This window comes from Heloderma suspectum, chromosome 13 (genome assembly GCF_057233095.1).
Source record: "Heloderma suspectum isolate Gila_16-S chromosome 13, 16-S_ref, whole genome shotgun sequence".
In the NCBI taxonomy this organism is placed as follows: Eukaryota; Metazoa; Chordata; class Lepidosauria; order Squamata; family Helodermatidae; genus Heloderma; species Heloderma suspectum.
In genome coordinates, this window is record NC_139470.1 from 9031788 (window position 1) to 9057963 (window position 26176).

At 46.1% G+C, this 26176-nt stretch overlaps 1 protein-coding gene across 1 annotated transcript in view; it reads left to right on the forward strand.

Annotated features, from left to right (window-relative positions):
* TMEM132C (transmembrane protein 132C) overlaps nucleotides 1–26176 on the forward strand; it is a 291113-nt gene that overhangs the window by 128019 nt on the left and 136918 nt on the right. The window lies entirely within an intron of this gene.

Sequence of the window (26176 nt, forward strand, 5' to 3'; positions counted from 1 at the left end):
AGCTGTGAAGAACCCCCATACTGATATGACTCCCAAGAAACAAGTTAGTATCTCTGAAATCCTTGAGAGAGCTACATATCTCCCAGCTTTGACCTTGGCTTAGGGAGGGGCTAACTCCACACAGAGGTCAAAACGTTGACTCTACCTCCTCTCCAACCTCAAAAAATCTGTTTCCTAGCACTGTATATTCTACCCATCCCCAGGAAAACAAAGCTTGTCTTGGTCCTCCACAATCTCCACCTCTTGGATTTGTGGGTCTCAGTCTTCCCTTTCTCTCTCCTATCTCTCCCACACGTTCATAGAAGCTGCCTGATACTGAATCAGGTGCATCTAACCCACTGTTGCTGACACTGACTGGCAGTGACTCTCCAGGGTTTCAGGCAGGATTCTTTCCCAGCCCCCCAACCTGGAGAAGCCAGGGATTGAAGCTGGGCCCTTCTGCATGCAAAGCAGGTTCTCTACCACTGAGCTGCAGCCTCTGCCCTCTGTAGCTTGGACTCGTTGTGTTATTTACCAGGGACATTTCTGGTTTTCTGGTCCTATCCCGGGCGTGGGGGGATGACTGCCCCTACTTGATTCCCATCTTTGGCATCTCACCCCTACCATTTCCAGAATGAGATAATAATCTTCAGGTAAGGGAAAGCAGGGCAGGGCCCTCAGATCCCTCCTCCACCATCTTGCTGCTACCTCCCAGCACCTGCCACTTGAGGCAACTGCTTCACTCTGCCTAATGGAAGGGCTGGCCCTTACCATATCTCACAATAGCTGTAACTACTGAAGAGGAAGTCTTGATGTGGGGTAGCACCAGTTCCTTCTCTTGCCCCGTTCTCGGAGAGATGGGTGGCTCCCAATAAGAAACTCTGCGCTTTGAAGCCAGAATCTTATCACCTAAGGCTGGAATGCGGCACTGAGCTTCCTGGGATGTTCAGGCCTCAGTGCCCCCTTCAGGTACAGAAGGGAATAGCAAAGTGCAATATCCACCCCTGTGATTGGCAGGTAGTATGAAGTCTTGGGATTGGCCTGGCCTAGTATAAATCGCAGGAGCCTGGCTTTTGGCCTTGGGCTGGTCAACAAAGCAGCACTTTCTGCTGTGCTTCTCTCTAGCCCTAGCCCTCCTTGCCCCAATTCAAGCTTCCAGGACATCTTGGCTGAGGAGTAGCATCCACCACAACTGTGCCTATTTACTAGGGACAGTCCTGACTCCTGGGCCTATCCCTGGAAAAATCACTCTCCCAACTTTATTCCTGTCTTTGCCTTTGGGAGGATGGAATTATGTATGGGAGGCAGATGAACATCAACATCTGCTGACAGTGTAGTGCCTACTTCAGTCAAGGGGTACCTTAATGGCAGACATAGCCTTCCAGCCTGAATCACCCTAAACTGCTCACAGACCCCACGAAAGTACCGGATGAGGTGAGCTCCCCCCTACCCACATGTATCACTTACCGGCTTAACATTAGATGCTTCCTCCTACCAAGTCAGACCGTTGGTCCATTTCACTCGGTATGATCTACAGCACACAGATGGACAGGAGCTTTCAGATTTGGGAATTCATTGGGACCTTCTCCATGCAAAGCAGGTGCACTACCACTGAAATAAAGCCCATAGTTGTGCTTGGTGTGGAAAAAAGTGGATAGGAGACATTTTTTTCTCCCTCTCTCATAGTACTAGAACCCAATAGGGTCATCTCATGAAGTGGATTGGTGGGAGATTCAGGACAGATCAAAGGAAAGTCTTCACAGAGTGCAGAGTTAAACTATGGAATTTGCCACCACAAGATGTGTGATGGCCACCACTTTGGATGGCTTTAAAAGGGGGTTGGACAAATTCCTGGAGGAGAAGGCTATCAATGGCTACTAGCCCAGATGGCTGTGTGCTACTTCCAATGACAGAGGCAGTATGCCTTGGTACACCAGTTGCTGGGGAACATGGGAAGGGTGGGTGCTGTTGCACTCATGTCCTTCTTGTGGGTTTCCCATGGGAAGCTGGTTGATCATTGTGTGAACAGAATGTTGGACCAGATGGACCAGCAGTGCCCTTCTTCTGTTCTTACTCTTACTCTTCTTTGGCCTGCCTTCACCTCCATAGGAAGTTGGTCTCAGCATTAGCTCTTTCTTGGAAGAGTGTCCTGGATCTTCCAAAGGCTGAATATTCATTCTGTGTAATGGAACAGCCTCTTAGTTCAAGAACGGGTCAAAGGTAGAATTTGGGATCTACTGGTAGGTCTCTGGGTGATTTGCATTAGGTCAACAAGAATTTCTCAGACACCCAAGTATTTAACAATAACAACGGCACAATGACTCGCCCCTTTCCAAGTTCTACAGCTGAAATGAAGAAAGCTTGAGGTAACCAAGACTGGATGGCCTGTTCAGTTCTGGTCCTCAAAAACAAACTCTCAGGCTCAGTATTCTTTTAATTCTAAGTTTTGCATCTGCCTGTGGTCAGTGGATCTCAGCATGCCACCAAAACAAAGTAGATCCTACAAACCTGAAGTCTGCCCAGCCCTGTCTCAACTGCCACATGGTGTATTGAAGTTAAGTGGCAGAACAGCACATCTGAAATGCGAACACTTTCTTCCCTGTAAGTGGGGTTAAATCCAAATTGCAAGCAGTAGTGATGTTTGTCATGGTAATTAGAATGCTGGGGAAAGACGCTCATTGACAAGGAGACAATTCTGACATCCCAGCAAGAGAAATTACAGTCTGTTTGTGGCTCTATACTCTATCCTTTATTATTATTTTGAATTTCTGAATTATCCCTGTGCCCTCCTTTGGGGTGCCGGTTGGACAAAATCCATGTAGCAGCAAGCTGTACAAATTGGAAGGAAATGAAGGGTCCTCTCTTGACTGACCTCAGGATTTTTTTTCTTTAACATTGCCGTTTTGATATATGAGCCCCCTCTGTTTCAATGGAGCCCAAGCTGAAATGACTTACCTTGTTTCATGTGCGTTCTTGTGACTGTTGAAAAATGCCTCGCATTTTCAGCACTTCTTTGCATCAATTCTCCTTGGCATAATTTCCCTTTGGTGGTGGTGGTGGTTTTCTGCCCTCACTGACCTCAGATGTAATTGACCTCACTTCCAGTCAATTTTATCAGCTGTGGTGTTCTCTGTCAATGCTGGTGTGCCACTATATTTGATGTGAAAGCCAATCAAATTAAAGGGCAGTGTGGGCAAATGAGGCCAAAGCCAGTGATGGCAAAAAGGAAGAAGGAACACGACAGTGGGAAGAAGCAATGGCTAGAGAAACAGAATGGAACAATACAGCACTGAATCTATGCACGTTCTGCAAAATGAGTCTCCCCCGCCCAATAATTTGCTTTGCTCTGTCTAATACATGACTGTCAATGTTAGTATCAACAATAGAGAATATCCAATGCACATCAAAGCTTTCAAACACCTCCCATCAGTTTCTCTGTGCTACCCTAGAGATGTATTTTTTTAAAGGCTACTTTCCCTAACACACGTTTTTATACGCATTTCTGATTGGAGAACTCCATTGCAACATGTGGAGTATTGCGGATTTCAAAGGGTAACTGAGTTTCGGCTCACATACTGGTGTGAAATAAGGCAAGTTTGCATTAAAATGTGAACTGAATGAATCTCTCTCTCATCCCTAGGTTTGAGCCTATAATTATATTCTGATCCTTTCCTTCTATCATCCATGCTAGCTCTTTAAGCATATGATAGCACGCTGAATTAGCTCTGGAGTGGCTTCTTGGGGAGTTTGCCAAACTGAGGCCATTTTCTGCAGCCCCCAAGAATCACAGATTGTTTTCAAGGAGTGTGTGTGAGGACCAAAGATCTTTTTTTCCCCATTTTGGGGTGGGTGGGGTGGGGGGGGAGATGCTGCCCTTCTCATTAGCATCTCTCACCAGAAGACGCCAAATGAGTAAATGAAATGAGCCAGGAGCTGATAGCTATTTTCTGGTTTCCGACGTATCTCATTAAAGCATCGATCCATGGGGGCGAGCGGAGGTGGGGGGGGGAGGAATCAGTCATAGAACCTATTGATCATGCTGTGGCTTTGTGTTGATGCAGTGGCTAATGAAAAGGACTCGAATGCCTCTGGTCTCAAGAGGTGTCTCTTCTAGGTATCTATTCTCGTCGGTTTCTCTTTGGAGACTAAATCTGGCCAAGGCAATTGGCATCCTTGCAATGAAATCCATAGGGCTGCGCAGAGAAAGAAAATGGTTGCCTTGTTGGGCTTATTGGCTTGCATAGGGAGCACCACAGCTTGGAGCCCTGGAATAACAAAGAGTTGCCATTCGGAGTGCTTTTGTTCAGGGTTCCAGCCAGCCATGCCCTTTCCCAGTTTTTCCATTTTTTCCCTTCTCCAATGATCAGCCAACATCCTAAGACCACCAAACATGCTGAGCTCTTTTAGAGTTCTCCCCCAACATGGAGAATTTTTCCAAATGTACCCCCACACACACCCCTGTCCCCACCATGCCTGATATCTCCTCCCAGTGTGTGGATGGTACTATTTTGGCTTCATAAGGATCAGCACTCAGAGATGGAGTTTGCAATGGCCCTGGAGAGCCATTGCTGCCAGTCAGTGCTGACAATACTGGGCTAGATGGACCAAGGGTCTGACTCAGTATCAGGCAGCTTCTTATGATGTGTTGGACTACAGCTCCCACCATCCTGTGCTGGTTGAGGATTACAGGAAATGTAGTTTGACACATCTGGAAGGTGTCAGGTTGGGAAAAGATGGCCCAGTTGCTTAAAACGTTTCTTAAAGGCCGGTCTGCTACTTCACTCGCTGTTTCCCAATTTTTCAAGGAGGAGGAGGAGGAGGAGGGAGAAGGCCAAAAAGGCAACCCAACAAGGAATGGATTAAGTCAAGTGGGCTGTTGACCTTTCACCTACCTCTCAGTTCTTGGGCCCGGCTGCTTAACAAGCACATGCATAAACGGCTCGGGTTTCAGGTGGTCTGTTTTGATTTGGTGCCGGACGTTGCTTCCTATGTCGGACGGATGTGCCTTGAGGTCTCTTTACTTTCTGGTCTCCGAGTCACTGATTGAAAAACTAAGCGGGGAGAGAATTGGGAGCCCCCCTGACGCTGGAGAGCAGGAGAGTTCTGTAATAAGAAGTCGAGTGCAATAGAAAACCACTTAGAGCCACATTACCCAGCCCAGCGTCTCTCATTTCAGCTTCATTTTGGGGTTTCTCCTCCGAGAGATCGAGAGAACTCCGAGGCGGCTCTTCACTCCTAGTCCTCCCCACAAACACTAAGGCAAAATTAAAAACCGATGCATTTCCCAGTGGTGGATCTGCTGAGTGATAAAGAGGAATAAACGAAGTCCAAAAAAAGCAAACCTACAGGAGGGATTCTGCTTTAGTGTCAGGAACGTGCCAAAGAGAAAAGCCTTCCGTAGCAATCTAGGAAGTTGCCCTCTGGTCAGTATTTTCTAAACTGGGGTTGGGGGATTTTTTTTCTGGCTGGAGACCCAAACTGACCCTGGGCTCAGATGTCCGGAGGGGGGGGCATGGCAGCCATAGGTAGGACCTCTCCACAAAGTGGGTGGAGCCACTTCTGGCTTGCCCTCCCCTCACCCTCACACACCAGTCACATACACACCCCATTCTTACACACACAGGCTCCCTTCCCAGTTCCTGTCAACTGGGGTTGGACTTGATGGTCTTATCGGCCCCTTCCAACCCTACTATTCTATGACTCTGTGATGCATGCAGATCAGCTGTGGAGGGCCCAGGTGGTACGTCTTAGCTCCTTTCTTCTGTGCTACGCAGGGAAACGCTCTTCTCTTGGATGGGAGATGGGAGCTTTTCTCTGTCTGGGAAGAGGGGTTGGGGCCTGGGGAAGAAGCTGGCAGGCTGGATGGGGAATGCCCATGCACCATGTGTGGCCTGCGGGCAGTTCTGCACTGGCCAGCAGTAGCTCTAGACAAGGACCTTTCCCAGCCCTACCTGGAAAAGCCAGGCTTCAGCAGGGGAACTTTTCCATGCCAAGCAGATGCTCCACCACTGGGCTTGCTCCACAGGCAGAGAGCAAGCAGGCTGTGGCATCTCCTGCTGGACTTGCTCCTCCTTCTCACCACCACAGTTGTCTGCGCCAGAGCAAAAGGCAGGTGAACAAGCAGGTTGCCAATGTGAAGAGGAGCAACTCCAACTGCCTCTTGTCAGTGGGCCCCTCCTGGGTTGTGGGGCCTTGGCATGTACCCAACCCTGCCTATTCTTGGCACTTGCTACAGACGCCAGGGGTCATCCCCATGCAAAATTGCCCTTTGCAACTTGAATGAGGGCCAAAATCCATATCCAACAGCTACATCTTGTTAAAAAGTTTTTACTCTAGAGTAAGGGCAGGAAGCTGGATCCAAATCCTAAAGGCCTACCCTCCCCCATGATAAGGTCCCAGTCCATATCAGGGGCTCTGCACCTACCCTAAAGTAAAAAATGGTGGATAAAGACATTGCTGCTGGGTATGTGGATTTCAAGTCATGTCTGTTTTAGCCCTAGGCAAGTGGCTAAGTGCTCCCTACTGAATGGGCAAGAGAGACCACTGACTCCTGATTGTTCTCTATTTAAGAATAGAAGAAAAGAGCAAGGGTACCCCCCCCCACACACACACACACACCTGAGTTCAAAAGCTAAGCCTCTTTGGGCAGCATTCCTTCTACTGACAAGGCAGTAACTGGAGATACAAAGACCTCATTCTGTATCTTGCATGGGCACTGATATAATCAACTAATTAGAACAAGGAGCCGACATGAAAAAAGACTTGAACTCTTAATGGGATCTGATCGGCTTAATGTCCCCCACCCTTCAGAGAACTTAGGTAATGAATCCGATTTTACACTTCATGTTTTCAGCAGCGTGTGCGGAGGGAGTATAATGGAATGGCCATTATCCTGGCACAGGAAAAAGAACGCTATATATTCAGAGAAGGGGAGATTTGCAGCAGTCCAAACTGGGATGCAAAGGAGCAAAGAGAAAACAAGAGGATGGAGGAGATGTCAAATACAGAAAGGCGTTTCCTCATATTTTTTTTTTAAATTGTTTGCCCCCCTTTAATTACTGGAAAACCTTTTAGAGTTTATGAATCAGATATACAGTTTGGGTATTGGTAAATCGAAGTGGAATTAAGGAATGGTGTGATTTAAATATTAGATTAATGGTAAAAAAAAAAAGGACTACATTTATGACTTCGTTTTTTCAGGGCATGGTCTGAAGGCACATGAGACAGCCACCGTGCTAAAGCTAAGCAGGTCCAAGTCTAGCCAGTGCTTGGAGTGGAAACCACCTGGGGACCACATGTAGCCACCTTGAGTTCCATGATGGAAGAAGGGTGGGATATAAATGTAATTAATCAATAAAGTATTATTGATGATGATGATAATGATGTAGAAGAACTAGTGACTTTACAAGTTGTATATATTGGAATATTTACCAATCTTGTAAAATGTTACTGGACTTACACCATTTACCAAGATATATAATTTTATTTTATATTATATCATGATTAAAACAACAATGGCAACAACAGATCACCCTCAAACTAGCCTGCCTGGGTATCTTCATGGTGGAGAATGTGGCTAAGAAATATACCGACTAACTAAAAATGAACAAACAAGGGAATAAATACAAAACACTGATATTTATTAGCAGAGCTGTTTCATGGTAAAGTGACTTGCCCAGGGTCATACGTTGAATCAGCTGGGGAGACAGGGCAATTACCTTCAAAGGCTGCCACTCTGCTTCTATCTGAAAGTCAAATCAAAAGCAGTCGAAGGCAAAGAGAGGTCTGTTCTTCTTCATCCCATGAACCCACTTGTCACCCATTAGTGTCCCTGGGTGAGATCAAGCTCGGCAAGAGCAGACTCTTTGGAACTTGAAAGGATATGTGGCTCCCTTCATTTAGAAAAAACAAAACAAAACCTCATTGGTTGAGTTTAGAGTGGCAGTAAAACAATCGGGCAAAATTTATGTTCAGCCAATCTAATTGTTTCATGGTAAGTGCTTTGAGGACTCTTATGAAGCTGTTAAAGGAGCTGGTTGTTGTTGTTTTGTTTTTTAGTTGATACAAAAAAAAAAAAAAGAGGGGTATCTTTTATGAGACAGGGTAATTTAGAGAGTGGTTCAGCTCAAGTGCAAGAGAAAATGTCGCATACTTGCTTGCAGTGTGGAATGGATGCCATCTGCTTAAAAGTGAGGGGAAGCCAGCATTGTAAAAGATCATCCTCGAGGGTGGCCTTCTCCAAACTGGTCCCCTCCAGATGTGTTGAACTACAACTCCCACCATCCCCTGTCAGCTGTGCACATATGCATAGAAACCAAAACAGGTCTTGTTAAGGTCACTAACGAACCCATGTCTAACATCCCCAGTGCTGGCTTATCTTTCATCTGAAGAGGATCTCTACACATTGTATTTACCTCCTGCGTACTTGTTATTACATAGGCACAGGTATGTTTACTACAGGTAGGTTTAACCCTCCCTCTCTCATAATACTAGAACCAGGTATTATCCAGGACAAGTCAAAGGAAGGACTTCTTCACACAGCACATAGTTAAACTATGGAATTTGCCACCACAAGATGTAGTGATGGCCACCAATTGGGATGGCTTTAAAAGGGGGTTGGGCAAATTCCTGGAGGAGAAGGCTATCAATGGCTACCAGTCCTGATGGCTGTATGCTACTTCTGGTATCAGAGGCAGTGTGTCTATGTACACCAGTTGCTGGGGAACATGGGTGGGAGGGTACTGTTGCACTTATGTCCTGCTTGTGTGTTGTGTGCCTGTGGGCAGCTGGTTGGCCACCGTGTGAACAGAATGCTGGACTAGACGGACCCTTGGTCTGATCCAGCAGGGCTCTTCTTATGTTCTGAAGCTCCATCCAACACAGTTCTGTTGCTCAAACATTCAAGACTGAATCACAATGGAGCATCAAATGTATCAGCATTGACATGGAGAAGCATGGGTGGGGCAATGTGAAGCTTTAAGTGTTTAAGGAGCAGAGAGTTATTTACTATGGTTGTCATTCTTCCTGAATGGTCTTTCATGACTAATATGCAAGGGCTCTTCTTATGTTCTTTTAGGTAACCTCTGTTACATTTTTAACTGCCACTTCTGCCTGGTGAACACGTCATTATCAGAGAGTGCTTTCAACATGGAACACTCTTTTTTTGAAATGACTTTTCTGCCCACACTCATAGCACACTCTTTCCCTCCATGTAAGAGCTTCCCTCTCAGGACTCACATTTCCTTGGTACGGAAATTTGTTCTGCTCTTTTTGGGGAGGTGCAGTTCAACACATCTGGAATGCACCGGGTTTGGGAAGGCTGCTTTAGGGATTCTTCATCATAGGTTACATTTTCCGTAGGTAATTATGTATCGTGCAGGCATGTTTATTATTATTATTGTTGTTGTTGTTGTTGTTATTGTTGTTGTTATAGTTATATCCCGCATTTTTCCCAATACTGGGACTCAAGGCAGCTTCACAACATTAAAACTTGTACAGTTAAAACCTATAAATAGAAGTATAAAAAAGTTAAAAATATAATTAAATCATCAATAATATTAAAATTGTACAAAATATCAAAATGTTAAAAGACAACAAGAAATATAACAGTAGTATCCATCTGTCATATTCTCACAGGTCCAGACTAGCTATCCCCAAAGGCCTGCTGGAACAAAACAGTTTTTACATGCCTGCGAAAGCATATCAAAGAGGGTGCCACTCTTGCCTCCCTGGGAATGGAGTACAGAGCCTTGGGGCAGCCACCAAGAAGGCCCTCTCCCATGTTCTCACCAGACATGCCTGTGATGGTGGCTGGACCACAAGAAGGGCCTCCCCTGAAGATCTCAGGGTATGAGTAGGCTCATAGGGGAGAATACAGTCTTTCAGATAACCTGGACCCAAGCCGGTTGGCAGCATATGATTCGTACATGTGAACAGCCCTTCATAGTACCAGAGCCAGCTCCACATCTGCGGTGTGTGTGTGTCAAATTAATGTAAGTGGGAGCCCCCTCCCCCAGGTTTACCTGATGGTGGTAGAGGTAGGAAGTAGCAGCAACAGCAGTGTTTTGATGAGTGCTGGGTGGCTGGACCTTGAAACCCACCATTTTGATTTCCCGCAATGCCCCTGTCATCATGTTGTTCCACGGCATTGTGGGGAATTAAGATGGTGGCCCTGAGGCTATGTAAGGGGTATATTGTGGGAAATTATAATGCCAGACTCAGCTGCCCAGATTTCATCACAGTACTGACATTTTTTAAGGGGCCACCAGAAGAGGTACCAGTGGTGGGCCCTTCCATGTGCTACGGCCCCATCAGCAGCCCGAAGGTGCCATCTTTCCATACTGGGCCTGTCCAATACCATACTTAATGTTGGTGGTGTAGCCAAGGCAGTACAGAGGAGCCAGTAATCCTTGACTGAAGAACAGAGGATTTATTCAGAGGGCCAATGTGGTGTAGTGGTTAGAGTATTGGACTGGGACTTTAGAGTCCCAGGTTCTAGTCCCCCCCCCCTTGGCCATGAAACTCCCTGGCTGACTTTGGGCAAATTGGTGACTCTCAGCCTAACCTTCCTCACACTGGTTGTCCTCTCTGGGCCCAAATTCAAATGGCAAAAACTGTTTCTCTATCCCTTCCGTTGGCTTTAGAATGTCACTCTCCAAAGGAGGGAATTTTCCTGCCATCAAGATACATCAATATTCTTTTGTTAACTCCCTGTTCTCCATTTCATAGCCGGGGAATTGGCCCATTCACTGTAATCAAAGCAGCCAAACTTTATACAGAGGAGCGGGGGTGGGGGGAGACTTTTTTGAGATGAGGCAACCAGCACTGTCCACAGTACAATTCTGTCACTTGACAATGGATGTGATGCTGAAATATATCCAGCGGTTTTTCTTATTTCCCTTGCTGTATTTCATTTTATTGAATTAGTATTCTGGCTTTGTCACCTCCGATCAAAGAAAGATAAATTCCCTCTTTTGTAAGGCACAGAAACATTTTCCTGCAGTACAGCAAATAATGGCTTCTCCTCTATATTATTCATGTCCTCCCCTTGTGCGCTTGTCATTTCTAGATATCCTTAGCTGCTGTGCAGCCCCATAACTCAAGGGATGTTTGATCAAAGACTTTTCAGAGGAACGGAACGGTTGACTTGGGGTTATCAAACCTTTCTGCTGCCTTACAGGCGGCTTGGCCTCTCGTTGCCCGTTGACAGGTCACCCTGTTGCTCTTCCTGGCTATCTACCTTGAGAACCAGTTTCCACTGCCTTTGGGAGGATAATCCTTGAAAGCACCTACAAAGGAATGGAAAACAGAGAAGATAAGAGTGGCCGCAAACTTTATATTATCTGTGGAAGGCCTATCTATCATGTATCTATCATCTGTCTGTCTGTTTGTCTGTCTGTCTATCTTATCTATCTATCTATCTATCTATCTAATCATGTATCATCTGTCTATAGTTTCCAAGAGCCATTATTTATTTATTTATTTATTTATTTATTGCATTTATACCCCGCCTTTCTCCCTCTCGCAAGGAACTCAAGGCGGCTTACATTATCTTCCTCCTCACCGTTGTATCCTCACAACAACAACCCTGTGAGGTAGGTTGGGCTGAGAGTCTGTGACTGGCCCAAAGTCACCCAGTGAGCTTCCATGGCCAAGTGGGGACTAGAACCCGGATCTCCCAGCTCCCAGTCCGTCACTCTCACCACTACACTACACTGGCTCTCTAAATTATAGTTTAGTGTTTTGAGTGCTGGATTGAGATTCGAGAGATCCAGGTTCTAGTCCCCACTCAGCCATAAAGCTCACTGGGTGACTTTGGTCCAGTCGCTGAATCTCAGCCTAACCAACCTCACAGGGTTGTTGTGAGGCTAAAATGAAGAGGAGGGGGATCATCCAAGGGGGACACCTTGGATTCCTTGCAAAACGGAAAAGAGGCAGGGAATAAATGTAATAATAAATATTGACATTTCAGCTTGACCAAGGAACAGAATCAAAAGTGCAGCTATGCAGAGGACAGGGTGGGGGAAAGCAAGCTTGACTCTTAGAAGTTCTTTTTAATTGTATCGTGGGGGAGGAAGCTGGGCTGCATCATTCCTTCTTAGGGATGTTGGAGAAATCCTGGATTTCTATGAATCTGACCCGCAGCAGACCGACGTTTCCTGAGTCACACGGATGCCGTGGACTTGCAGACCAGTTTTGTTGTTTTTGTTGTTGAACGGTGCGGAATTTTAGTAGGGGGGGGGAGTGCATTTCCCCCATAGGCTAAAGCATGAAAATGCACATTTGAGGGGGATTTGCACATCTTGGGGGACATTTGCACATTTGGCCAAGTCCAAATTTGTGCAAATGCAAATTAGCACAAATTTGGGAAACTGGAAAAATCCAGTTCTGTCAATAAGCAGACAACTGAACAAAAGGCACCTGACAATCCATGAAATGGAGACAGAATGGATTTTGCAAAATCCATACATCCCTACTCCTTCTAATAGCAAACTCATCTGCTGACAGGACTGTAGCCCAAGTGGGGATCAGCCATTTCTGGAGAAACTCCGAGGTTTGCAGAAGTACAAAAAATATTGTGCTTGTGTGTGTATGTGTGTGTGGGGGGGGGTTACCACAAAATGCAGTGTCTGTTGGAGAGGGACGGGGAGGAAAACTGGAGAGATGGGGATGGAACAGAATGGAGTCCTAGAAGAGGGTGTGGCTGGCTTGCTGGCTGAAACACTGAACAGGACCACTCCACACTGCTTTTCTTTTCTTTGTTGTAAATCAGTGTGATGTAGTGGCTGACATGTCAGACTAGGAACTGGGAGGCTCAGGTTCAAATCCTTCCTTAGCCATGAAGCTCACTGGATGACATTGGACCAGCCTATCTTTCAACACAACCTATCTTGCCGGGTTGTTAAGAGAACAAAATTGGTGTGTGTGTGTGGGGGAGGGGTGTTGAGGGGAAAGATGTACGCTGCTGTGAACTCCTTGGAGCACAAGTAGGGTATAAGTGCAACAAATACATTCTGTGTGTCCTTAAAACCCAATTTTAAACACACACGCAAGGAAGGTTGGTTGTATACCTTGTGCATGACAAAAATAAAATCCAGGCCAAGGGAAGCTCACAATTCAGGGCTAAAAATAGATTGTGTCATTTTGCATGCATGTATTTAGTTTACATAACTTCTTCTGATAGCCAAATCTCGGGCTTCGTTTCCACTCCAGTCCCTGCACATCGTGTTCACATCTCCCCTAGAGCATCGACATAGCTCTGTGCACTGGAATGTGTCCATCTCTATCCCAGATGCCGTGTAGGTTTTTCCGGCATTTTTCCAAGACTCGAGTCTCTCACTGCAGCAACAGCCTGTGGATCCTGAAGCTCATGTATGCTGAGATCCTGCCACATGTGATGGCACTGGGGGGGGGGAGAAGGTAAGGAAGCAGAGCTGATGTTGGAAGAATCAAAATTACTTCAGGGGGTGAAGGGGGAAGTCAGGGAGCTGAGAGATGATGCTCTATGGAAGACAAGGACCAACAGGCAATGTAGAAAATGATAATACAGTATCCCTCAACTTTAGGTCCCTGCCTGTTGTTGAATTACAAATCCCATCATCCCCAGACATCACGGCCAATGCTCTGAGATGATGGAAGTTGTCCTGTAACCACAGCTGGAGGCCTAAGCTTGAGGACCACTAGTGTATGTATATATATATATATATATATATATATATATATATATTTAAAGGCAAGTGTACAGAAAATGTGCACAGTCCATGATATGCATCCCTACTGCTTCTGGCAAGCAAGTTTGGATGGGGGAAGGAAGGGAATGGCAGGAAGGGGGGCTTGTGGTGAGGGAAGGCAACAGATCTCATCCAAAGAAGATTTGAGCTCAAACGAGTTAATGCATGCCCAGTTTGATGACAGGGACAGGGAACATTTTTCAGGCCAAGTTGATGATGATGCTGAAAGCAAACTGCTAAGCTAATTGAGAGTGAGAGCAATACTTCCTGGATCAGCCACATTGGTGTTCCCATCTAATTGGAGATCATGTCATGAATGCGAAGACATCATTCATGACACTATATATGCAATCGCATTCGGCCATGCGCTGTCATTACTGAGGGCAAAGAAAGTCAATGCAGAGGGAGGGCAATGCTTCCTGAATTGGCCTAAGTGATGATGGGAAGGCTTGCTGTTCAGACAGAAGAGCAATAGCAGGTCCTGGGGTTTATGTGGGGAAAAGCTTTGTACAAAAGTTGATATGAGGATCTTCAAGGGAGGTGGCACAGAGCATAATCTGAGTCTTCTGAAGAGAACCATAGATAATGTTCTGTGCCAAATTCCCCTCCCCTTTAAATCCCTTGCAGCTTCACTTCCAGCCTTAGGGATGGGGGAGAATTTCTCCCCGAAACTTCGGGGGGCCGAGTGCCAACGCATTCGGTCCTCCGAAGGTTTGGGGAGAAATTCTCCCCCCCCCCCGCCCCAGGATGGGACTTACCTTTTACGAATGTCGCTCCCGGTGGCAGGTCCCGGCGGTGGTTCGGCAGGTCTTCGTCAGGGGCGGGGGCGGCAGCTGGTCTTTCGACCAGCTGCCGCCGCCGCCATTACAAGAAAAGTAAAAAAAAAACAAAAAACGCCCCTGTGATAGGCTACGTAACGATTAACGTAGCCTATCATGGCTAGATTTGCAAGGTCAGCCATGATAGGCTACGTTAATCGTCACGTAGCCTATCACGGGTGACTTAAAAAAAAAAAAAACGCGTACGCTAATGGTGGCCCCCATAGGGAGCCGCCATTCGCGTTCCTTATTTGGTCCCTGTAGTCTACGTAAAGATTTACGTAGACTACGGCGAAAATAAGGGCAACACTAATATGTAAATAGCGTTGCCCTTATTTTCGCCGTAGTCTACGTAAATCTTTACGTAGACTACAGGGACCAAATAAGGAACACGAATGGCGGCTCCCTATGGGGGCCGCCATTTGCGTACGCGCTTTTTTTTTTTTAAGCCACCCGTGATAGGCTACATGACGATTAACGTAGCCTATCACGGCTGACTTTGCCGATCTAGCCGTGATAGGCTACGTAAATCATTACGTAGCCTATCACGGGGCTTTTTTTTTTTTTTCTTTTGAAGTTCGCGGCCGGGGAGACGGGGCGCTTCTCCCCGGCCTGAATTTCGGCCGGGCAAGGCGGGAAGCCTCCCCCCCGGCCTGAATTTCAGCCGGGCGAGGCAGGAAGCCTCCCCCCCCCAGCCTGAACTTCGGGGGGAGAAGCGAAACGCCCCCCCCCACCGCAAAGCAAGCTGCGAGACCAGGTAAGTGACTTTCGTACATCCCTACTTCCAGGGTGGTACTCAGACAGTACCATGTCCTGCTTGGAGTTACTTGAGCTTTGGCATCTGTTGTAGCAACATCTGTCATCCTCTGGGAGCTCTCCTTGGTGCTGAAGTGCCTGAGTCTGACCATACTTCGGGTATCTGGGAATTGTACACAAGACCAGCTACCTGGGGCCTGTTACCTGCTGCTGGGTGACTCCAACTGGTGGCAACTTGACTTGAGCAAGTAGCTGGGGTAAATAGTGGTTCCCACCAGGCCTTTCTTAGTGTCCTGTAGGCTCATAATTGGATGGAACATGATATATCCTGGTGGCACCTTGAGCAAGTAGCTGGGACATCTGACCCTTGGCCCTTTCTAATTAGGTCTACCATCATGCTCTCCTGTCTCTAGGCAACTGAAAACACTCACACACACACACCTTCTGTGAGAAGGGGCTGTCTTTTCCCATCCACTTCTCCTTCTGCAAAAACACTGCCTCCCAAAGAGTGCTGTCCTTGGTAGCCACTTCGGTCTCACTTGTCAGGGTCTACCTAGCTTCCTCACTATAAGACAGGGTGACAGAGACATAGATTCAGTGACTTACCTTTATTCAAAAGTGAATTGGGTGACATAGTTCAGAAGTCCTGACACTTAATTTTAGAAATTACAAAGCAGTTAACTCGAAAGCTAATGGCCCAAGACTTAAGTTAAGGAGCATTCCAGAAAGACTTACATAGACATAGTCAATTACTTAATTCTTAGAACTACATTAGAAGTCCAAAGCATTTAGAGATCCAGGTTCACAATACAAGATTCAAAAACAGGCTTTGGTTCACAATAGCGATGTCAGAGAATTCCGCCACGGATCTCGGGGAGGCCGAATGCTAGAGCATTCGGCCCCCCGAAATCGGTGGCGGAACAGTCTGCCCCCCCACCCCGGGACGAGACTTACCTGGGGAGGATCTTCCTGGAGGCGGCGGCTCCGGCGGCAGTTCGGCGGCGGGCAGTCTTCCAACCGGCTGCCGCCGCCACTATTTCCAGTTAAAAAAACAAACAAACGTGATAGGCTACGTAAAGATTTACGTAGCCTATCACAGCTAGATTTAAAAAAAAAACACCGTGATAGGCTACGTAAATCTTTATGTAGCCTATCACGGCTGACTTTAAAAAAAACAATAAATGTGCGTACGCAAATGGCGGCGCCCACGGCCGCCACCATTTGCGTTCCTTATTTTGGCATGTCTTAATCTACGTAAACATTTACATAGACTAAGACGGCAAAAATAAGCGTAGCGTCTACGCTATTTGCGTTCCCCTTATTTTCGCCGTCTTAGTCTACGTAAAAGTTTACGTAGACTAAGACGTGCCAAAATAAGGAACGCAAATGGCGGCGGCCATGGGTGCCGCCATTTGCATACGCGCGTTGTTGTTGTTGTTGTTTTACTCAGCCATGATAGGCTACGTAAACATTTTGCGTCCCTGCTAGCCAGCGGCCAGATGTCCATTTGCGTCCCTGCTAGCCAGCGGCCGGATGTCCGGCTGCTGGTGGAGCCGGCCGGCGGCTCCGCAGAATCACTGCGGAGCACAGCCGGGCGGCCAGGATTCCGGGGGGGGGGGAGGAACGGAGCGCCTCCCCCCCCCGGTGAGGATTCCGGTGGGAGGGACGGAACGCCTCCCCCCGCACCATCAGCATAATCCCTGAAATGTAAGTGATTCTCATACATCCCTAGTTCACAATTCATGAGGAGTCATGGCGAGGGCCCCAGGCAGTAATGGAGATGGTTCCCAACAGTAGGATCTCTATGGTCAGGGGCTGGGGCTGACACAGGTTCAGGGTTAGGGATAGTTGCACCTAATAACATAAGAAGAGCCCTGATCGATCAGACCAAGGGTCCATCTAGTCCAGCATTCTGTTCACACAATGGCCAACCGTCGGTCAACGGGAGAAACACAAGCAGAACATGAGTGCAACAGCACCCTCTTGCCCATGTTCCCCAGCACCTTGTGTACCCTGGCACACTGCCTCTTATACTGGGGGTAGCATAGAGCCATCTGGACCAATAGCCATTGATAGCTGTCTCCTCCAGGAATTTGTCCAGCCCCCTTTTAAAGCCATCCCAATTAGTGGCCATCATTATGTCCTGTGGTAGCGAATTACATAATTTAACTATGTGCTGTGTTTATCTGTCCTGAATCTCCCACCAATCAGCTTCATGAGATGACCCCACTGGGTTCTAGTATTATGACAGAGGGAGAAAAATGTCTCCCTCTCCACCTTCTCCAGCTAGAGGGAGGCAGAGTCCCTGCTCTTGGGGCAACCCCTTTGACAGGATCGCTGCTTGGCAGGGGTCCCAGCTGAACTAAGTGCAGGGGTTTGAAGCAAACTAGGCCACAGAGCCCCAGGCAATGGAAACAATCTCACATGCAGGATATCCATGCAGTCACCCCAAGCTGGCTCGGGTTCAAGGCTATAGGAACTAACTTGCAACCCCAGTATTTCCCAACCGGGCGCCTTCCAGATGTGTTGGACTACAACTCCCAACATGCTGGCTGGGGATGCTGGGGATTGTAGTTCAACACATCTGGAGGGCGCCGGGGTAAGTAATGATCAGGGCTGCATCTTTATGCCACCCCGTCAGATTGATGGGTGTGCTTTTTCGTGTACATGACACAATACTCTTGCACTTGAGAGTACGCTTTGATCAGCTAGCAGTTTCCACTTTCAATCTGACAGAGTTAAAATAGCTCTGAACGCTGTCTAGCTACACCGCAGGGCCACACTATGATCCCACTTATCAAGATACTGTTAATTGCTTGAAGAAAGTTGATTTCTGGTTGGGGTTTGTTTTGGGTTTGTTTTGTCCTTTTTGGTTCTTTTTTTAAAAATTCACAGGAATACTGGGTTCAGAGGCTGGCTTTAAAAAGATATATATTGTCTAGCAGCAAGCAAATTGACTTGGTGTGATTAAACAATGACAGCTTTTCTGGGGGAGGAATTTAAAATTAAAATTAAAATCTGACACTTGAGGTCAGCAAACCTCAGGCTGTTTCGTAAGGCTATGTCGGGCCTACACAACTATATATAGGAGCGCAGCAGTAGCTGCATAGAAACGTCGTACTGGAGGTAAGGATGTTGCCAGAGTCTGGCTGGGGCTGGTACCTCAGCGATTCTCACCAGCTTTGGCCTCCTGGGTGTCAGTCCACAGAACCCTGTGCTCGCCCGACTCGGTGCATCCCAAGTCGGGGAAGTGTGGGATTTCTGCTTGTCTGCGAGGAGCCATCTTGCATAAATATGGCAGCTTTGCTATTTATGTAAATTTTCACTGGCATAAAATGGCGGCCATAAATAGCCCCATTTACACAAAACTTAAGGCTTTTTTCGTAAATGGGGCTACTTATGGCTGCCATTTGTCAGGGTTGCCTCTGAGCACATAGAATGGCAGAGCAATTCAAATTCTGAGGAAGAGCTGCAAAAAGCAGAGGAGGAACTTTCCCAGGCTTCAGAGGCACAGCTGGACGGAGAGGGGGCCCCTTCTCACATCCCTGTGATAGATAATGGACAGCGGGTAGCGGCGGGAGGCGAACCTGAACTCTTAGACGCAAGGCGCAGACGCAGAGAGGAGAGGGAGTTGGCAGGGGCTGAGCCTAGGTGATCTGCCCGATTGGCTCGGCGTCAACAGCTGCATCTAGAGGGGAGAGAAGGAGCGCTTCCCCTCTCGCCCCTTAAGTTAGGATAGTTTGCCACCTTTTCCCAAAGGGTGGCTAACTTTCGTAGCTTCCCTTTGAACTCCTTGAAGGCTCTTCCTTTGTAGTCTGGGAGTCACTAGCAATTTGCATCTGTGAATGACTGAACAACAACAACCTCATTAGAGTAAATGGATTAAAGCAATGGAATAAAAGCCTCTTGTCTGTGTTTTGATTTGGCGTTCGGAGTTCTCAGCAGGGCAAAAGGGGAATCCTGACACCATTGTACCCAAAGGGCAACTTCTGTAAATAGCAGAGCTGCCATTTTTAAGTAAAATGGCAGCTTTCGTGGTGAAGGGTCACCGCACGCCACTCACTGGGCACCCGTGCACCAAACAGGGGTGGGCAGCCAGCAGGGTCCAGTGAGTGGCGAGCGAAGCAAGCTCCAGTGAGTTCACCCATCTCTAATTGAAGGGGTGTGTGTAAGCAATGTAGTCCACCACCACCCCACTCCTGGACGCAGGGAATTCAGAGCTAGAACATCCCCAACAGATGGCTGTCCAGTCTCTGCTTGAAGACCTCCAGTCAAGATGGCCAGGTGTCCCACTTTATAGAAGTAGAAGTCACCTATTGGAAGGACTGCCAGAGCCAAGTCCTCTATTTGAAGGTGTCCTTTCTTTGAAGAGCTGCCCAGTCTGGTTTAAAGATAAAGAACCATCCGAAGGGAGAGAATCAGGGGGCTTGAAGTTGCCCATCAACGTTTAGCACCTGGAGAGCAGACTGAGTGTCAGGGTGGACACTGAGCCCATAGAATCCCAGAGTAGTTCTGATTCTGAGGAAGAGCAGTCCCTCCTGGAAAGAGGAGCATGCTCCTCTCCCAGGAGCGACTGCTCTTCCTCAGAATCAGAACTACTCTGGGATTCTATGGGCTCACAGTGTCCACCCTGACACTGAGCAGGAACACTGGTCACCTGGTCGGTCTGCTCCTCTTGCGTGAGATGTATTGCATTTCCATTTCAGTTATAAGGAAGACAGACTGACAAACAGCCATTTCAAAAGATATTTAGTGCTAAATGTTTCGGCTTCTGCCCTCCTCAGTAGCTGTGATGTTAAATGGATACCAGGGGTGGCAGTTCAGAATGCTGGGAGATGACAATTCTTTAGGACTAAACAAAAAAATGCAGAGGCATGACTGGTATACATCTTATGAATTGTCATCCAGATTAAGGCCATATGGACTGAGAGTTCTGAGTCTGTAGATCCAGAAATTTTCCTTTCTGTCAAGCATGTGTCCTTTGTTCAGTTGGAAGCAACTGGAAGCAATACATCTGAGAGACTATGTGCAGGTGAGCTGAAATGTCTTGCAACTGACTGCTCCAGTTGTTTAGTAAGAATCACAGATTTGTAGTTAAGGAATCTATTTAAATTATAGTTATTTCAAAATGTGCATATTAGCACACACACATTAGCACATGCAAATTGATGCCCTCTTTTGTCCTCTCTCTTTTTTTTTCTTTTTGGTGATGCATTTCTTGGGGGGTGGGGTAAGTGGCCACCCTACCTCCAGAGAAAGAGAGCACCCCTCAGTTGTCAAACTGCTCTTACCATCAAGACATTGCTTGTAATGTTCAACCCAGATCTACCCTCCTGTAACTGAAGTGCATTAGATCTAGTCCTGCTCTCTGCAGCAGCAGAGAGCAAGACATTATCTTCTTCTACATGGCACCCTTTCCAGTATGCCAAGAAGGCCCCCTGTGTTCCTCCTGTGTCTTCTCGTCTCCAGGTTAAACATACTCAGATCCTTCAACCTTCCCAGACCCTCTGGTTTTGCCATGTATCTAGGATTGAAGAAACATGACAACTTTCAACCACTTGGTAGACTATAAAATATGGTGGCTGGTGGACTACTTTCAGCTTGGTAGGACACATGTTGTTCAAGCCTGGGCTAAGGTTGAGTTAGTAGCCCCATGTAATAATAATGATTACTAGCATAGCAGTAGCATGGTGTGTATTGTTCTTCCAAGCATGCAAAGTATGCCATGTCCCCCACTTTTTTCTTGTAATCCTTAAAACAACCTTGCAAGGTAGGTCTGTCTCTATCCTTGACACCCATATTACTAGAAGGGAAGTAGAGGCTGGGGAATTTTAGATGCTGTCCTAAGCATACTTACTTACTAGAAAGTAAACCCATGGAGCTTACCTCCAAGTAAAAATGCTTAGGATAGCACTGCGTACTTCCAATTGATTTGTTTATTTCAAGTATCCCTACCCCACTTGAAAAAAGCTTGGACACCAGGATAGACATCTTCAAGGTGTTATGTTATCAGCCTTCTCCAACCTGATATGTTTGGACTGCAATCCTAATCACCCCAGGTGTGCTGGACTACAGCTCCCATCATCATGGCTGTGGATGATGGAGCTTGCAGTCCATTTGGAAGGTGCCTGGTTGGAGAAGGCTGAGTCAGTCTCACTTGAGACTCACTGATTTCAGTGGGACTGTCCTTAAGCATGAGTAAATCTGGATCTAATCCAATATGTTCGAATATTTGCTGCCCACTCAGACTGGCCCCATCGGCAATAGAGGGTACGGGATTGTGGATGGCTATTTTATATGGTTCCACCTCTTTGGGATTCAGGCTGCCATATGCTGAGTAAGCTGAACTTTCAGAACAGTCTTCAAAGGCAGCCCCATGTAGAACACCTGGGACTTTGAGAAATGCAAGGCTGGCAGGAATTTCAATGGGTACATATTCTTCCACTGTCATCTTTTCATGATAGGGAAAACAGCATCTGTTAAATTCTTCTCCATCCAAAATTAGACAGTGCAGACAAATTTTCAGTCAGCTGGTATACTGAGAGAAGATGTTGCTGTTCTTAACTGCTGCAGAACTATTTTATTCATTTATTACATTTCTATACCACCCAATAGCTGAAGCTCTCTGGGCAGTTCACAACAATTAAAACTATAAAATAAAATATGATAAAATGCAATATAAAAGTTCAAAAGTTTAAAACTACAGTATAATATAAAAATAATAACCAAAGAGAACCTAGCAGCAGTGCAAAGATGTAAAATGCAGTACCAGATTTAATACGGAATCTGAAAAGAAAAGGGGGGGAACCCTAAAATGCCTGGGGAAATAAGAAGGTCTTCACCTGGTACTGAAAAGAGTGCAATGTAGGCAGAAGGGGAGACTCTCTGGGAACTGAAGTTCATTCCACAACTGGGGTGCCACAACAGAAAAGGCTCTCTTCTTAGTAGCAACCCACCTCACTGCCTTTGGCAGGGGCACCCGGAGAAGGACTGCTGAAGATGATCTTAGGTCTGGGAAGGTGTATATGGGAGGAGGCAATCCTTCAGGGAACCTAGCCACTTGGACCACCATAGGGTTCATAAAAGCCAACTTTGGGGACCATCTTAGCCCCATACTATGGGAATATCATTCAACAAAAATGGACTTCTACAGAAATGCAAATGATTTTCCAGAACTGGGTTGAGTCTAATGCAGATTTCAGAGCACAAAGGAGCAACTATCAGGCACTTCTGATTAATCATACCAAGACAATTGGCTATTGTGATTTTTTTTTTCCCCTGATCCTATCTATGATCCACTTGATCTCTCTAATAGTGAACTTGGGTGCTAAGTGCCAACAGCTCAGTGGCCAAAATGGGGCCACTGGGAACCAATAGGGAGTCATTAGCATACTCAAGGGAATTCTACCATTTACAGAAGTACAAAAGAAATATTGGGGGGCTTAAAAGGGGGGAACAAACAATAAATCAGCCCAATGAGGATTGAAATGTCTGATGGACACGTAATGCTTCATATCTGTTTGGATGGCAGGGGAGGTTCCAACACTGGAATCCAGTGGTGGATACTCCATTCCAACACTGGAATGGAGTATCCTGGAAGACAGCGTGCCTGACTGGCTGGCATCCTGAACAGGAGCAGTCCACTCTACAAAATGTTGTTGCAGCTCCCAGTTTTAGACTCTACAGGTCAGCTGTTACTGTATCGGCTTAGTCTCAGATCTGGGGTACCTGTCCTATGACAGGCACTGCTCAACCTATACTGGATATTTGGACAGCCTATATAGACACATACACCAGAAGTGCCAAGGTGCTGATGTGCAGAGAGCTGGATGCAGCTGTCCATTCCATGTTCTAGATAAGCATGAGCCCTCCCTGCTCTTTCAAATGTGACCTCTCCATCCTATTTTTTGTTTTCTGCCCCCCTTCCTTCCCGTCTTCCTGAAGTTTTGTCTTTATTTTGCTGTTTACCCCGAAAGAAAAATGTTAAATAAAAATGTATTCCTACAAAAATTAATATGATTGACCGTCAACAACATGTTAATGACACAGGATTCCCAGCAGCCACTATGTCATCATCCTAACACATAGATCAAAGGCTTAACTACCCCTACACACACACCTGAACTAGACTGAAATTATTTCATTAAGAACAACAACAACAACTTGAAATTATATTTTAATAAAATGAGTTACCTTACACAATTTCTCCGGGTATTTTATTTTGAAGACAGACAGACAGACAGACAGAGAAATAGAGATAGATTATGATGATGATGTTGATGATGATGATGATAGAACAGATAAATATGCATAGATCTCTGTACATAGAGATCTATGCATCTCTATGCATAGAGGTGCATAAGAGATGATAGATGACAGATAGATGATAGATATAGATAAAAGAAAGAAAGATGAGAGAGAGAGAGAGAGAGAGAGAGAGAGAGAGAGATGAGATGATAGATGATAGATAGACGATAGAGATGGTGGATATAGAGAAGATGGTAGATAGATGATAGATGATAGATAGATAGATAGATAGATAGATAGATGATAGATAGATAGATAGATAGACAGACAGACAGATAGATAGATAGAAGAGATGATAGATGATAGATAGACGATAGAGATGGTGGATATAGAGAAGATGGTAGATAGGTGATAGATATAGATGAAAGAAAGAAAGATAATAGATATGATAGATAGATAAATAGATAGATAGATAGATAGATAGATAGATAGATGAGATGATTGATGATAGATAGACGATAGAGATGGTGGATATAGAGATGATGGTAGATAGATGATAGATAGATAGATAGATAGATAGATAGATAGATAGATAGATAGATAGATGATAGGGACTATAGACAGATAGATGATGGATAGATAATGTTCTTCAAACTGGCTTGGATCATCCTGATTTACTACAAGGGTCACTTAAATGGCAGCAGAAACAGATGGGCCTTCTCTTGGCAGGGCTGATAGTTTTCTCTTGGTGCTGGCAGCAGAAAAAGAAGTGCAACATTTTGGACGAGAAGGAGCTGCCTTATACCAGCCAGACCATTTGTCCATCCAGCTTGACTTCATCTACATTGACTGGCAGCAGCTCTCTGAGGCTGGTGGCCCTACCTGGAGGTGCCAAGAATTGAACCTCAGTGGTAGAGCACAGCCCTTGAATGTGGATGCCCCCAGGTTCAGTTCTAGGGAGCTTCCTGAGTAATGGGCTGCGACTCTTCTGGTTGGGTTCATTCTTTGCCCTTGATCCTCTTGTTACTTGGTTCGTCCACTTGATTCATTCCACACTGGTAAAGTCTGCACTGACCGGCAGGAACTTTCCAGGTTTTCAGATGGGGCTTTTTGCCAGCCCGACCTGGAGATGCTGGGGATTGAACCTGGGACCTTCTGCATGCCAAGCGGGGGGCTCTGCCACCAAGCTATGGCTTTTGTTCAAGACAGGTCAGCAGGAGAAATGGTACAGCTGCACCAGCTATTCTCCAGTACCAATTTTCAGGTGCAAACTAGCAATTCTGGTAGGGCAGTTGGACTCAAGTAGGTAGTAGGGGGTTGGACTCGATGGCCTTGTAGGCCCCTTCCAACCCTACTATTCTATGATTGTAGTTACCCTCCATCCCTGTAAAATAGGTAGATCATGTGAACATTATCCTATTGTTGCCCTTAGCTTCTGCAGTTTTCTCCTTCCTGGATTGGTCATATTTGGTGATCTTCCCAAATGAGCAGGATGCTGCTGCAATACAGCTTTGGCTGTGTGGTCAGCGAAGGCAAGTGAGGGAGAGTGCTTTTGCAAGGAGTGCTGAAAAATCACTGAAAAGGGGAGTGATTTTTGGTACTGTGATGATGACGATGAAGATGTTCACAGCACAACTGAGATGCATATTACCCAGCTCTGGTCAAATCCCCCCACCCCCCACCATAGGACCTTTCAGAGGCAAGATGTGAATATTAATTGCTCCACTGAAGCCGGGATTGGAACTTGAAGAGTTCCTTGGAGGAAAAAAGGCGGGATATAAATGAAATAAATAAATAAATAAATAAATAAATAAATAAATAAATAAATAAATACTATATAGCAAGTGTTCTTACCAAAGTTGCGGGGGGGGGGTGTTAAAATAAATTGAGGCACTAACAGAAAGCAGCCAAAAGGGGGCAGTGTTTAATAATCTGAAGTGTGAAATTGTTGTTCAACACAAGGAGCATTTGGTTTTTTCTAGAATAAAGTCTTGCGGTACAAATGAATGCTCTCCCATGATTAATTCCATCTAACTATATCATATTTATACCCCCCCCCCACTTTCCCAGGCTCATAGTGGCTTAAACTAATTTAAAGTCACATCACTATCCTTAAAGATCTCACAGGATAAGTGCTGGGCGTGGATGACTAGAGGAACCAAAAGGGAAGGGAAGCTAAAGGTGGTCATAGTAGTAACAATAATGCCTTTCCGCTCACGAATACTGTCTGATCCCTGTAGCTCCCTTTCTCCCAAAAGGAACAGTATGGTAATGCCTTTATTGGAACCAATAAAAATGTACTGAATAAGTGATCAGACTTTCAAGTGTGTTAAAACGTTTGTGAGGGGGCTTATTGACAGAGGGGCAGGGGGAGGGAGGGAGGGAGGGAGGGAGGGAGAGAGAGAGAGATCATAGAAACATAGAATAGTAGGGTTGGAAGGGGCCTATAAGACCATCGAGTCCAACCCCCTGCTCAATCCAAGTCAGAGCATCCCTGACAGATGGCTGTCCAGCCTCATCTTGAATGCCTACAGTGTGGGAGAGCCCACCACCTCCCTAGGTAACTGGTTCCATTGTCATATACAGTCAGGAAGTTTTTCCTGATGTTCAGCCGGAATCTGGCTTCCTGTCACTTGAGCCCATTAT